We start from the raw sequence: 14405 nt of genomic DNA, 5'->3' as shown, positions 1-14405 counted from the left end.
AGCGTTTGGTCGAGCAGTCCGCATTGCTCAAGGTGGCGTTAGTATGAAACACAAGGTCATTCAATTGAAACCGGCGGATGCTACCGTTTGGTACAGAGATTCTGGACAACCTAATTGGAGTAGAATGCTTGGGGTGGTATCAAATGATTCAGCGCGTTACGAAGCATAAGATTATTAATCGGATCAAAGCGTGGGATTTCTTAGGGATTCGCAGCAAGGGCCTTTGGTTCTCTAAACCGTGACTTGAAAACTTCAAAGCTAGGACATTCGAAGTGGCGTCTAACAATTTCTCTTGCGCTGTATACGTTGGCATCAAAAAAGTAGATATCCGGCCATAACAATAATCGGTACCGAATATAGCGAAGATGGCTAATGACGCAATATTCCTTTCATGTATTGCTAACGCTCGATAGCCTTACGCTGCCTCAGCGTTTTGCTCTGCTTTCTAACCCAACTCCAGACTGAGTTGCGTGAACGCCTTACGTAAGCGAGGCTTCCTTAGTGAACTCTTAGGGTATGGCACCAATTTTAAAGCTGGTTTCCGCAATTACTTCACGCTAGGCCTTTTATATCACGCATTAAACTAAGAAGGGTATTCACTTTTCGCAGGCTGTGGGCTGATGGACCTTGGGAAAGGGAATGGACTGCCACAGCCTCCCTGTGAAAAATGCCAGCTGTGCTCTCTGGTGTGGACGTGGTCTGCGCGACGCTTCAAAGCGTGACCACTGGAGAAGCCAGCAGCTCCTCTGCAGGGCCACGTCGTGAGGAGAGGTGAGTATGGCGTTTCGAAAGTTAGAGTACGCATCAGGTAGACGCATCAGGTAGTCGGTAGCTGAGAGCAGCGGAGGACATCTTGGACATACTTAGAAGCCTCTTAGAGGCAACTTTGAGTGCCCAAATTCCGGGCTGGACGGATGTGTGCCCCTGTAATTCCTTAGCATTCCCTGCCGTAAGAGAATGACAGTTTAGCGCGCGGGGTGCTGTGCTGCAGGGACAGCGCAGTGCTCTGATGAAGTGGCCAGCGCTGGCTTGGGTTCGTGGCCCACTTCGAGAGAAATTGACCCTTTTTCTTTGTTTGCTGACGATATAGGCATTGCGATGGCATCATGAGGTCACATGGGGTTACGCACCATCGGACTTTGGCAATGGCAATGCCACATTTTCCTCTTCATGAGCCCTATAATTCCGTTGTATTAAAACTGGCACTGTGATAAAAGGAGCACATTTAACGGCTTCCTGCACGCGACTACTTCGCCGCCGAGGTGGGTCAGTGGTCACGGTGCTCGGCTGCTGACGCGAAATACGCGGGTTCGATTCCGGCCGCTACTGACGAATTTAGATGGAGGCGAAACTCTTGAGGCCCATGTACTGTGGGATGTCAGTGCTTAAAGAACCCCAGATGGTCGAATTTCTGGAGCCCCCCACTGCGACGTCCCTCATAGCCCTAGTCGTTTTGGGACGCTCCATCCCCATAAAGCAGCCAAATAAACCATCTTTACGGATTCCATTTTCAGTACGTCTACTGGCATGCGATAAGCCTTTGTTAGTTCTTAGCTTTTAGCTTGTATCTTTTTGAGCTCTAGGATAGGAGTACGTCTGCAGACGATTGATGAGCCTTGTTTCGGTGGGTGTCAAAGGGGTACAGACACAAGCATCAAATGAAGTGTCATTCCCAGGCATTCAGTGTAACATGGTTTAATATGATTTTAAATCTTGTTCAAGAACACGCTCGGCATTTCCACCTCCACTGAGTGCCGTCGAAATGCACCAGCGCCAGTAATTGTGAGGTGCCCGAAACCACTTGTTCTTTACAGGAAAAGCTAATCACTGCCGCTGACGCTGCTACCAGGAGTGTGGGCAGTCTAGGCTGGCCAGCCGACCGTGGCGTCAAGGCACACTCCAGAGCTGGCGCAGACTGAGACCGAAACCGCCGGTACGGAAACGTTTGTGATTGTTAACTTTTTGGGCGAAACGTCCGGCGAAACAGCTGCGTCATACACTGGAAGAGTTTCACACCGAATGCCGCCGCCTTGAATGCGTAATTATCTGAAATGAGTGGCGACTTTGGGTGTGAATATCTCGGCGCCCTATCCTACTTGAAACCCTAGTCCGAATCCTAGTCAAAATCAAGAGGAAGAAATGGGCTCTGGCAGGGCATGTAATGCGAAAAGTTAACCGCCGGCCCTTGAGGGTAACGGGGTCGACACCAAGAGAAGGCAAGCGTAGCAGGGGGCGGCAGAAAGTTAGGTGGGCGGATTATATTAAGAACTCTGCGGGGATAGGGGGTGGCCGCAACTGGCAGAGCAGGGATAATTCGAAAGATCTGGGAGGGACCTTTTTCCTGCAGTAGGCGAAGTCAAGCTGATGATGATGATAATCTCGGAGCACACGTGGCCTAGTATTCTTTCAGATGGAGTAGTCTAGAAATGCGGCCACCATTTTTTTCGATATAAAAATTGATGGTAGCCGCAGTGGTTAGGAAGTTCATTAACATATTCCATTTAATTAGGGGCCTGGAGGAGAGAAGTATCATCCTACGCTGTGGACTTCTGGCCGCATGACATACGGCAGGAGTGGTTTTCACGAACTACTCGGTGCCTAATTTTGAAAATCTATTAAATCTTACTGTTGAACACCACGACTAAGGGGGGTACCTCATCTTAGGGATAGCGGGAAGGGACCTATGTGAAGTTAAGACTGTAAGAGAACTGGTGCAACGAAATCCGCGCCTTTTTCACGGGAATCTCGCTCGCTCAACTTCTTCGTGCTGAGGCAACGATAGCTGCGCTCATGTGCATTTCGTGTGCAACGGGGGGCGAGTGGAATGAGGATATAAGGGCCTTCTTCAGCGGATCAGTTTTTAACCTGATAGATTCGAAGGTCCCATTCGGCTTTAAAACCGGCGTCGTCGTGACTGGAAATCCTGTTTGGTCGAGAGGGTATAGTGAAGTAGCGAAGCAGTTTCGCTGAAAAGGAAACTGAGGTCAAGCGGAATCGAACCGCTGTTCTTTTGGATGGGAGAGAGCACGCTACAGCTACACTGCTGAGAATCATTTTTTCAGTGAAATAAAAGAAGCATTCGAAAACCTCACAACACACAATATACGAATTAACTTTACAGGATTATTTAATTCATTGAATCAGTATGTTATGCCAACAACACACTCCCCGTCTTCAAAAGGTTCCTGTCAAAAGGGTTGTCCTGGTATCGCAAGCTGCATTTTTGTTCTTGAACTACTCGAAACGGGGGAATGTGCGTGAGGGTTAGAGCTGGTTCCAGGAATGGGGAAGGACAAAGCTTTCATGGGATATCTGGTAGTCAGGAAGTTCGTGGCTTGAGCTTCAGCTCGAGTCCGTGTACTGTGGGATGTCGGTGTTCGTTAAAGAATCTCAGGTCGTCGAAGTTTGCGGAGCCTTTCACCACGGCGTCCCTCATAGCCTGAGTCGCTTTAGGCCGTTACAATGGTTATAAAGGCTGACCTAGCTCTCGGCTTTCTCTCGCGTATAGCAAGCCCATGAAATCTGGACAAGCATTAAGATTGCACGGCTGGCACCACATGCCGCGTGGCACTGAACGGCGAAAAGCACGGCGGGAATTTGGAACTTATACATCGCATTGCGCCGCCGCGGTGGCTCAATGGTTATGGTGCTCGGCTGCTGACCCGAAAGACGTGGGTTCGATCCCGGCCGCGGCGGTTGAATTTCTTTGGAGGAGAAATTCTAGAGGCCCGTGTACTGTGCGATGTCAGTGCACGTTAAAGAACCCCAGGTGGTCGAAATTTCCGGAGCCCTCCACTACGGCGTCTCTCATAGCCTTAGTCGCTTTGGGACGTTAAACCCCATAAGCCAAGCAACCAACATCGCATTGCTTTCCCGTATCCTTAAAATAATTGCTTTGAGTGCACCACCCATTTTGAAAGTCAGAGTTTCCAGCTGGAAGGAAAACTCCACAATCATGATCACCATGTTCAGCACACTGGTTTTGTAGCGTGAGCTGCACTGGCCGAGGTTGAGCAGTTCCGCACGGCTCTTGGGGAGCCGTGCTCCGCATGCGCGAGGAGTTGGTGACGTCACTACGCACTGCTGGCGTGCCTCGCCGCGCGCGCTCGCCTGCCTTTCCTTAAAATGATCGGAGTGTAAAACTTTGACAACGCCAACGCCAATGAACACAAAGAACACCGACGTCCTATGGCTTGAGCACCGTGTTTCTGGCACAACGTTGCCAATGCCAACGCATGCAGCGCACACCTGTCGCTATCGCCATTTAGCTTAAAGCGCGGTATTCGCCTTCCCTCTGGTTCAGGTGTCCACCGAGATGTGCATACCTCGCTCTCGCCTCCTGCTCGGCTATGTATATCCTGGCATAGGAGAGCTAAGACACTGCCAATTTTTATTGCGAAAGCAATACTACTCCCAAGAACGGCCTTTCGCGTAGCGGCGGCTACTTGCCACGTTTGACCTTTAGAATGACCCCTGACGTCATACCATGCCTAGTGACGTTTAGCGTGACGTCATACCAGGAGCGAGAGACGGGCTACGAATTCGGCTCGTCGGGTAACGGCGGCCGCTTGCCACGGCGCGCCGCACTCTTCCCATTAGAGACGCTGCATATGCAGTATAAAACACCTGCTTTGGCAGCCTACCAGGCTTAAGCAAAGCTAAGCCCCCACCAATTTTTTTCTAAGCGACAGGCTTAAAGTATGTCCTAGCGAACAACAGGTGGCGCTCCTTGCTGACCGTCCAGGAAAGCTGGGCATATGCTTCGTGAAAGGGGTCTCTGACCCCTTCCACTTCCGCCACCCGCTTCCGCCATACCGAACTACTAGTTAAAAAAGTCATCGTTTGGGACGGCGGTGCCCTTGCGCCACTAAAATGATGCTCAGAAATATTTTATCTTTTTATGTTTTTGGAAAGAACACCTACTCATACGATTCAATAAATCAACTAGGTTTGTGTTTTGAGGTGGCTTATAGACGTGCAGTCTTTGTCAAAAGTAACTAGGCTCCATGGTTTGCTTCTCATTCGTATAACAGAGCCCGCACGGCTTCCCTAAGGATCAAAAAAGTTCTTTGAAGGTGAGAAGAGTGGTTCTCCTTACCATACAGAGATTTAGAGCTTGAGGGTTTGCATAATAGCTTCAAAAAACGACTGAGAAGAAAGATGTGCAGCCTTATTACTTTTGACAAAGACTTTTACTTCGTGGGCACTCTGATTTTCTGCCCGCAAAAGAGATATTCCAAGCTTATTCTTCAGAGTCCACTTACGTGGGCTTTTCGATCGCGAGACGGTTGGGTTTTCCTTGTTTCGTTGTGTCTTCTATGCGGTGCAGCTTTCCAGGATGTCAATTTGAGCTTCTACCCAGCGAGTTCGCAGAGAGAATGACTATGCTGCTTGCTCTGAACGGGTTTTAAATGGCTCATGCTTCGCGCACTCTTCGAACATCTGCACATCAGACTGCAGAGCCTGCAATATTATGTTATACATGGCGAAGTGAGTGTCTAACCACAGCATTCTGGGATCTCGTCTTTCTTTGTCTCCTCCAGTCTCGGTGTCTTCCTTGGAAGCCAGTGGGTATTTTGAAGCCAATGGTGGCCACAGCGTCTGGTGCGCACTGAATCTTATCGGAGCATCCCACTCTGGCTTCGTCACGGCAGCGTCGCAGCAGCGCAGCGCCACGGATGCGACCTCAACCAGCGCATCCCCGGCAACTTCCAGAGAGCTGCGGTGCACGAGGTGAGGAGAGGATGCTGCTCGTGACTAATACCTTCGCCGCAGGATGCCGCGCGTGAGTGTTCTGCCTGGAAGGAATAGGCAGTGATAACTCAAGCGGCAGTGCCCTACTCTTTGAAGCTAGGTCAGCGTGTCTTAGAACGCGAAGCTACAAAAAAAATTAACGAAGATAACACATGTGCTGTGCGGGGTAAATACATGTATGTAGAACCAATTGAACACCTCACAAACAAATGTGATGGTATCCATCCGGATGTCGATGCAGGCACTGTCACTTTTCCTGAGGCCCTAGGGTTTAGAGAGAACAATGGCCACGTAAATAAATCTGCGGTGGAAGTTAGCGAAAAGCGATTGGCAGATAGGCGGCTCAAACGCAGACAGGTGACATAAGGTTAGAACTGCAGGGAGCCGTTTTGAAAGAGAGTGGCAAATTTCAACAGACTTAAACAAAAATAAGAAAAAAAAGCCGGGCATGGTGCCAATTACCACCACCCCGTTTAAAAGAGGACGCTCCTGTCATTCATCTATGCATCCTTGCGGCAGCTGTTTCTCGTGGAGACAAGACTCCTACGAAGAAAACCATGTCGTGTTGACGTCACTCTTGCGGCGCATTATAGGGGCAAATTTGAAGGCAAAATGAAGCAGACGTAGACACGAGCTAACTACCGATTTTTCTGACCCGACCGGAGACTGACAGGCAATTGGCCCAATATTGTAAATGGACGGTTTCACGCTAGTCCTTTGCAGGACCGGCATTTGCTAATACGTTCCCAATATTGGGCCGATTGCCTGTGCTGCTGCTGGGGATAGTTGCGTAAGCGAGGCTTCGGCAGATAATGCTTTCAGCTGCTGCAACTATCTTCCGCTGATTTCCTCAATGCCTTCATGCCAGGCTTTTTTCGTCGCGCACTAATATAAGAAGGGCACTCACTTCTCGCAGGCTCTGGCCTGGTGGGCACTGGGATGGGGAATGGACTGCCACAGCCATGGACCCCGTGTAAAACAACAGCAGTGCTCTCCGGTGCACCAGAGGTGTGAGCGACGCTTCGAAGAACGATGACCAACGGCGATTAGGGGCGCAGCACCGGCTTCTCCTCTGCACGGCCACGTCGGGAGGAGGTTCGTATCGCGTTCCGAAATTCAGCAACGCTTAGATGACGCAACACACAGCGATAGTTACAGCACGCGTCATGTAGTCAGCAGCACAAAGTAGTGGAAGACATCTCGGACATACTTAGAAGCCTCTTCGAGGTAACTTTGAGTGTCGAAATTCCGGATTGTACGGGTGTGTGCCTTGTAATTCCTCGGCGTTACTTAGCGCGAGAGAATGACAGTTTAAGCCGCCGCCGCCGTGGCTTAGTGGTTATGGTGCTCGGCTGCTGACCCGAAAGACGCGGGTTCGATGCCGGCCGCGGTGGTCGAATTTGGAGGAGAAATTCTAGACGCCCGTGTACTGTGCGATGTCAGTGGACGTTAAAGAACCCCAGGTGGCCGAAATTTCCGGAGCCCTCCACTACGGCGTCTCTCATAGCCTGAGTCGCTTTGGGGTGTTAAACCCGATAACCCAAACCAACCAGAATGATAGTTTAATAGAGCGGGGTGCTGTGCTGCATTGAATACGCAGTGCTCTGATGAAGTGGCCAGCGCTGGATTGGATCCGAGGCCCACTTACGAAGATTTCTTTTTCTTTATTTCCCTAATGATGTAGGCACTGCAGATGATGCTATGAGGTCACGTGTGTATTCGCACCGTCGGACGTAGACAATGACAATTCCATATTTTCTGCTTGATGAGCAATATAATGCCTTTGTATTAGAACTGGCAGTGTGATAAAAGAAGCGCATTTAACGGCTTTCTGCACGCGACTAATTCGAAGTATGCGCTATACGTTGTTATCGGAGTGTCAGTTCACATGAACTACTGTTTACTTCGCGTAAGAACAAAGCATTCATGCACTAAGTAGTCATAGATCTGTTAATCGTACCAACTACAGTTCGAGAGTACTCAGACCTAGTGATTCCCATACCCTATACTCCCCCATATATCATGTTGTACTCACATGTTCGGCAGTAGACTATTCTCTCTTCTAGGGATCCCCAGCCGCCGCAGTGGCTCAGGTATTGCGCTCGGCTGCTGACCGGAAAGACGCGGGTTCGATTACGGCCGCGGCTGTCGAATTCCCCTAGAGGCGATATTCAGGAGCCCCGTGTACTGTGAGATGTCAGTGCACGTTAAAGAACACCCGATGGTCTAAATTTCCGGAGCCCTCCACCGGCGTCCCTCATAGCCTGAGTCGGCTTGGGACGTTAAACACCCATAAGCCATATACAAAAACGATTTTTTTGCGATGCGTTTCGGTGCAGGTATTAGCAAGAATTAAAGACAAAGAATACAAAAAAATATGGCTTTTCTCAGGCGAATCCATATAGAAATGCGTGAAAGATTCATGAAAAAGCTACACCTTCTATGCCTCACACGTTCAACTATAGAAGGCCATCCCCTTTTCACAGGCTGTCGTCGGTCGGAGAGCCCTGCAGCCGCCTTGTGTCCAATGCCAGTGGTGCTCTCTGGTGTGTGGCACGCTCGAAGCGGCCACCAGTGGACGCGTGTCGACAAATGCGTACGTATGGCATTGTGATAGTCACCATCGTTCTGCTGATCCAACACGTGGCAAGAGTTGCATCATGCGTCAAGAAGTCGGTAGGAGGAATCAGTGGAGAGTACCTGGAACGTATTTCCTAGCTATTGGTCGGAAATTAACATGCCATAATTGTCAAAACCGCTCTCTGAAACCAATCTCTCTTCGGCATAGCCATCTTTCTCTCCATCTATCTTCCCTTAACCCTTCTACTGAAAGGTTTTTCTTTAGTCTAAGCGTCACGATAGGTGGGAAAAAAATATTAGCTCTGTCGCAATGTGCGCATGGCGAACTCTGCAGCATTTGCGAATTAAATACCATTTGCGACGGTTTCGGTGCGGAGCCCGTGGTTTATAACGGGCGCATCATTTCCGTCTATAGAATTCGCGTGCGAGCCAAGTGTTGATACTTCCGCAAATGCTGTAAGGCCCCTAAAAGTATGAACCTATATCAGACCATTTCTCACCTTTTCCGATGCTTCCGGCCGCATCCGGTATCTGCGTGCATCTGTCTCGCAATACGGTATGCAGTATGCCGCGGTACACAATTACGGACAATTACAGCATTGCCTCATGTGTCCTTATCAACTTCGTTGGTTTTGTTTCAACCAGCATATGATGAGGTTTCGTTATCTAATCTACGCTAGCCTGTTCTGAATGCTGGGGGTACGCATACAGGTGAGAAACGCCACTGAGGAACATCATTCCTTTATCCCCAGGGTTCCTGTAGCCGTGCTTCCAGGGATGTCAGCAAAGAGGCCGTCACGTGATGGCCCGCGTCGGGGCTGAGGCCCCCATTTGTGCTGCAGATTCTGCGATGTCTCCCTCGTGAGTAACCAAAGGTTTCAATTCAGTGCATTTCCCATTTCATCAATAATTGTAGCGTCAAAGCGTATGCTACGGAGCCTGTGCTTTAAATGCTTAACAAGACTGAGCAAAGTGCACTTTACGACTGCACCGAGGTTGGAAGGGAACAGGTGTATAAGGGCACGAAGTTACTGCAGGTCTTCACCATTATAGCAAGAAAGCTGAGAAAAGATCAGGCCGAAACGCGTTTGGCAGGTGAGCACGGAATTTGTTCGGAAAAAACTGAAATCACTGCAGTGACCCGCATTCGAGCAGCGCCAGAGCAAAACGTCCATATACTAGATAGACGTCCGTGGCTCTTCTGGCGACCATGCACTATATCGGTGTCCATAGCTATTTTGACGTCTCAGTGTATATTCTTGCTTTTAAATAACTAATTGCACCTCAGAAACCAAATTCTTTCCATGGCAATGTTTTATCACACACTACATGTCGCAATCACACTTTTACAAATTGTAATCATGGCGAAAATGTTTTTAAGGGGTGCTGCCTGATCTTTTCTCTGCTCTAGTCTACGCACTCAACATGGCGACATCTGGGCTAGTTTGGCTGAAAAATCTGTGAGCTACAACGTCGCAGAACGCACCCATTTTCGCTTTCCTGGACAGCTACTGTGCTGCCGGCTCAGGCGCACCAATTTAGCTCACCCGCATCTCCCTGCGTCTGAGGCGACGAATACAGTGCACGGGTAATCCTTCACAAAACAATCATTCTGTACCCGGAGTCACATAGTGCTTTGCATGAAACGCTTTTAATAAGGCAGTCTACATCCAGAGTTCAGCAGTAACATAGCAAACATACAGACGGGTAACATAAGGACGATAATTTAAATTTTTGGACTACAAAAAGGTATAGACTCCTAAAGTATACGATTTATATTTGTATGTACAGCGCTTAGTTGGCTTGTCTCAAAGCAGCTTAAATGGTTCTCTTCGTGGCAAACCAACACAGGTTTTAAATAAAGCACCGGATTCACCAGGCAGTTATTGCGTTCGGACGAAACGGCGCGTCCATTCAAGCAAGAAAAGCACCAGCGCGATATTCGGACTAGACATTCCACTGGTTATCTCGACCTGCTGTGAAGCGCACGGCTCCCTCAACTGCACTTTTGCGTCCTTGTATGAGCCGATTAATAAGTGGAGCTATATCTCTGTTTCATGTACATCTTTTCCTGCGCTCATTATCTTTCGCTTCTCTTCTCTCACCCAGACTGGGTGCCCTTCTCGGAAGCCAAAGCGTGGCCAGATCGCCTCCGCACCGTCCAGCAGTCGCCGGTCGAACTGACGTGCGCACCGGAACAAGACTGCTGGGACACAGAGGGTGAGGATCGAGGGGTCGTCCTCGTGTCGCTAACACACCACGAGATAGAGAGAATTCTGTCTCGTCTGCATTTGTGAATGCACGTTATGCGGGCAGCCCCGTGCGTTCCTCAAGTGAGCGTGGGACGTTCGAAGACGACGCAAGTCTGTCATGAGGCGTGGCAGCTTCTAGCCTTCCGGTTGCTGACCCTGAATTGCAGGGATTGATGCTGTGTCCCACTTACAACAGTCGCTGAAGCCGAGCGAACCAATTACTGAATTCAGAGCAGTTGCTTCGAATTTTTAGCTCTGGAAAGAAAAATGATAGGTGTAACGTTAAGAGGCAGGTGGGCATAGAGGACGATAGAACAAACGCGGGTTAATGACATCAAAGTCGAAATAACGAGGAAGAAAGTGGCTTGGGCAGGACATGCAGTGCGAAGGCAAAATAACCGCTGGTCCTCATGGAGAGCGGAGTGAATTCTAAGAGAAGGCAAGCGTGGCAGGGGGCGGCAGGAAGTTAGGTGGGCGAATTAGATTAAGAACTCTGCGGGGATAGGGTGGCCGCTGCTGGCAAAAGACAGGGTTAATTGGAGAGACATAGGAGAGGCCTTTGCCCTGCAGTGGGCGTAGTCAGGCTGCTGATGAGTTATTGAACATCGCCAAGAGAAATACTAATACCCCTGGTCAAATGTTTAGGGGAATCCCCCAAGGTGTAGTAAATTTGTAATAAGGGAGTAATTACTCATTGGCATCCACCCAAGCGCAGCCATACGGCTACAAAGAAAGCTATACAGCTTTCTCAGAAACTTCGTAGTTAAAGAAAAATTAGTCCTGGTCTCCCTTATTACAAATTTACTCCACCTTGGGGGATTCCCCTAAACATTTAACGAACACTGTCCCACTTCGAGTTATTGATCAATTCGCTCTCGCCCTACCATAAGCTTGCTGACCCGGTTAGCTCAGTTGGTAGAGCGACTGCTCCGGTGAAGAGGTGGTCCCGGGTTCGAACCCCGGACTAGGACGAATTTTTCTTTAACTACGAAGTTTCTGAGAAAGCTGTATAGCTTTCCTGTGTAGCCCTATGGCTGCGCTTGGGTGGATGCCAATGAGTAATTACTCCCTTATTACAAATTTACTCCACCTTGGGGGATTCCCCTAAACATTTGACCAACACTGTTCCCACTTCGATTTATTGATCAATTCGCTCTCGCCCTACCATAAGCTTGCCGTTCCGGTTAGCTCAGTTGGTAGAGCGACTGCTCCGGTGAAGCGGTGGTCCCGGGTTCGTACCCCGGACCAGGACGAATTTTTCTTTCGGCCGCCGCTTCGCGACGACTCGACTTGGTAGCATATCTCTCCCCCTGATATGACGTCACGATGTGACGTCGCTAGGCATGGCATGACGTCAGAGGTCATTCTTAATGTCACGCGTGGCTACTGGGCGCCGCTGCGCGACGACTCGAGTTGGTAGCTCATCTCCTACCCTGGTATGACGTCAGAGTTAATTATAAAGGTCAAACCTGGCTACCGGCCGCCGCTACGCGCAAGACCGTTCATGCGCGTAGTATTGCTTTCGCAATAAAAGTAAAAGTGGATGGCAGCGCGCGCCTTCCGTAGCATCCAATGTTGTCATGCGTGGAAGTTGTCTAACACATAACGGAAGCATCCTCAGAATTGTACGTGGCACGCACAGCGGAGTCTGCGTGCAAGAAGCTAAGTGTACAGGAATGAAGACATTGTGCGTCGTCGAATCTGTTTAATAAATGATTGTAGCCCAGAAAGAAATTGTTTTTAATGAAGCAGTTCCCCGCGACGTTTTCAGTTTACGGCGTCGCTCTACCCCGACCCAGCATGGCGATCCTCTGCGCAAGGCTCAGGAGGGCGTCTGCGGGCCGCCGCAGCCCAGAAAACTGGCCGAGATGCAGTGGCGTCGTGCGGGGACCCTGGGGTGTGCCCCGAATTCTTCTGTAGGCCGCAAAGAGTGGTCGGTTCCGCAGGCCTGCTGCGCGGTGGTGGCGGTGGTGGCGGCGGATCATTGTGCGCAGGGCCTGTTGAGACCATGGGTCCAGGACTTTCTGGACGTTTGAGCATGCGGCCCTGCAACTCCGAAGACACGACATGGGACGCTTGGATGTCATTAGCAGGTTTGTTCTTTCTAAACTTGGACAGATGGATGCACAACCTGCTCAGTCTGCACTGGTGTCTAGGGTTGAGCGGGCACCGCACAATGGTGTCTTGTTCTGTGGTTGGAAACGTGGCCATATCTGAGTTCGGTCAAGAGATGACACTAGCAGCACAGGAGATGATACAGCACCGATGATCACACGGTGAACGAGATGACACGGCGAACTACACTTCGAACACTCCGCAAGTGTGGCAGCAGCTCACGATGGGCAGCTGGCGGGACGACAGAAGCTGGTAGAAGAACCCGTAAAGCGGCAGAGCAGTCGCGCTGGTTCCGGGGCTCCGGCTAGCGACTGCTGCGCCGCCTAGAGAGCTTCGGTTGTACCAGTGGGTGTATGCCCAGTATTGTGTGTTTGGATTTCTGAACAGCATTTTACTTAAGGCGGAAGGCTGATCTATAGGAATTGCGCGCAGGCCATAAGTACCTTATTTTCCCTTTTACTGATGTCGAGCTGTTACGACTCCTTTAGTGTTGTTTTCACGGGTGATCTTTTAGAAGAAAAACACGCAGCGCATAAGCGCAATTTTTTATTTTGTTTGGAACATAGTGCATGAGCTTCACCAAAACTTATTTCTTGTTGCTTACTGCAATATTGCGCATTTTGTAAACAATATGATTCAGAATTCTTTCAGTGGAATTACCAATATAAACAAGCAAAAATAAACATTTTCATGAAACCACTTCATCCTATTGTGTGCAACTGAGAAAAGCGGAAAGCCGACTCGTTAACAGAAAAATATTGTAAAAATAACAGCTCTAGACACATTATTCAAATACTGATCAACTAATTCAGCCGTGCTTAGGTCCTTCTAGATGCTTGGCGGCATTTCCAGCAAAAAGGTTGCGATCCGTGACTTTATTACGTCTGTATGCACGGCATGCTTAGAAATGGCATATTAAAATAATTGCGCTCCACTATAGACGATGTAGTTAATCATTTTAACAACAACAAGTAAATGAGAATCGAAAGCATTGCTATAGAAAAAAATAATAAGAAGCCAGGCAAGTAATCCAAGGGCCCTCATTATATGTGGTTCCAATTCACGCAAGCAGAAGAGACCATAGTGCACGTTAAAGAACCCCAGGTGGTCGAAATTTCCGGAGCCCTTCACTACGGCGTCTCTCATAGCCTATGTCGCTTTGGGACGTTAAACCTCATAAACCATAAACCAAAATATCGCGCGCAGCATAGGACTGTAGGCCCCGTCACAAAAGGAAAGCTTATATAACTCGGCACTATCTGTTGTAGGAAACGATTGCATACAGCACAGGTGAAGTGGCTTGATCCCGGATTGCGTGTCTCGTGGGAGGGAACAGCGCGAACAAAACGACAGACGAAGCAATAGGACACAAAGACGAGCGCTGACTCGAAACTGAATTTTTTATTGAAAAACGAAAACATATATACATCACAATCACGTGAACAAACAGAGCAACGAGCATTGGTCTAGTGGAATCAAGACCATCAAACGCACAATATGCCACGTGGTGAGCTCCGAACAAAGGCAACCTCTGCAAGTCACGAATTATCTAAAAACGATACTTCTTTGTCAACTAATGCCAAAGAAGGCTGGTTGATGCACTTTGATTATTTCTTCCGTATGAAATAAGCTTCCATAATCTCCCTTGTCAATTTATCCCGGTGTCTAAACAAAATTTTAGTTTTTGTGACCAAAGGGCGGCAT

The 14405-nt window shown here is 49.1% G+C and overlaps 1 protein-coding gene and 1 long non-coding RNA gene across 5 annotated transcripts in view; both read left to right on the top strand.

Moving 5' to 3' along the window:
* Positions 1-14405, top strand: part of LOC149348509 (uncharacterized) — a 63227-nt gene that overhangs the window by 27731 nt on the left and 21091 nt on the right. The window lies entirely within an intron of this gene.
* LOC149348510 (uncharacterized) lies at positions 754-12597 on the top strand. The gene is made up of 8 exons (XR_016292769.1): positions 754-771; positions 1815-1933; positions 5544-5733; positions 6671-6849; positions 8241-8350; positions 9087-9195; positions 10444-10554; positions 12386-12597. It is a non-coding gene; the product is annotated as an uncharacterized LOC149348510 (long non-coding RNA).

The sequence above is a fragment of the Amblyomma mixtum genome, chromosome 4 (genome assembly GCF_055824585.1).
Source record: "Amblyomma mixtum isolate Tamu chromosome 4, ASM5582458v1, whole genome shotgun sequence".
Taxonomy (NCBI): Eukaryota; Metazoa; Arthropoda; class Arachnida; order Ixodida; family Ixodidae; genus Amblyomma; species Amblyomma mixtum.
The sequence above is the reverse complement of the archived record's forward strand: the minus strand, read 5'-3'. Positions and strand labels throughout refer to the sequence as shown.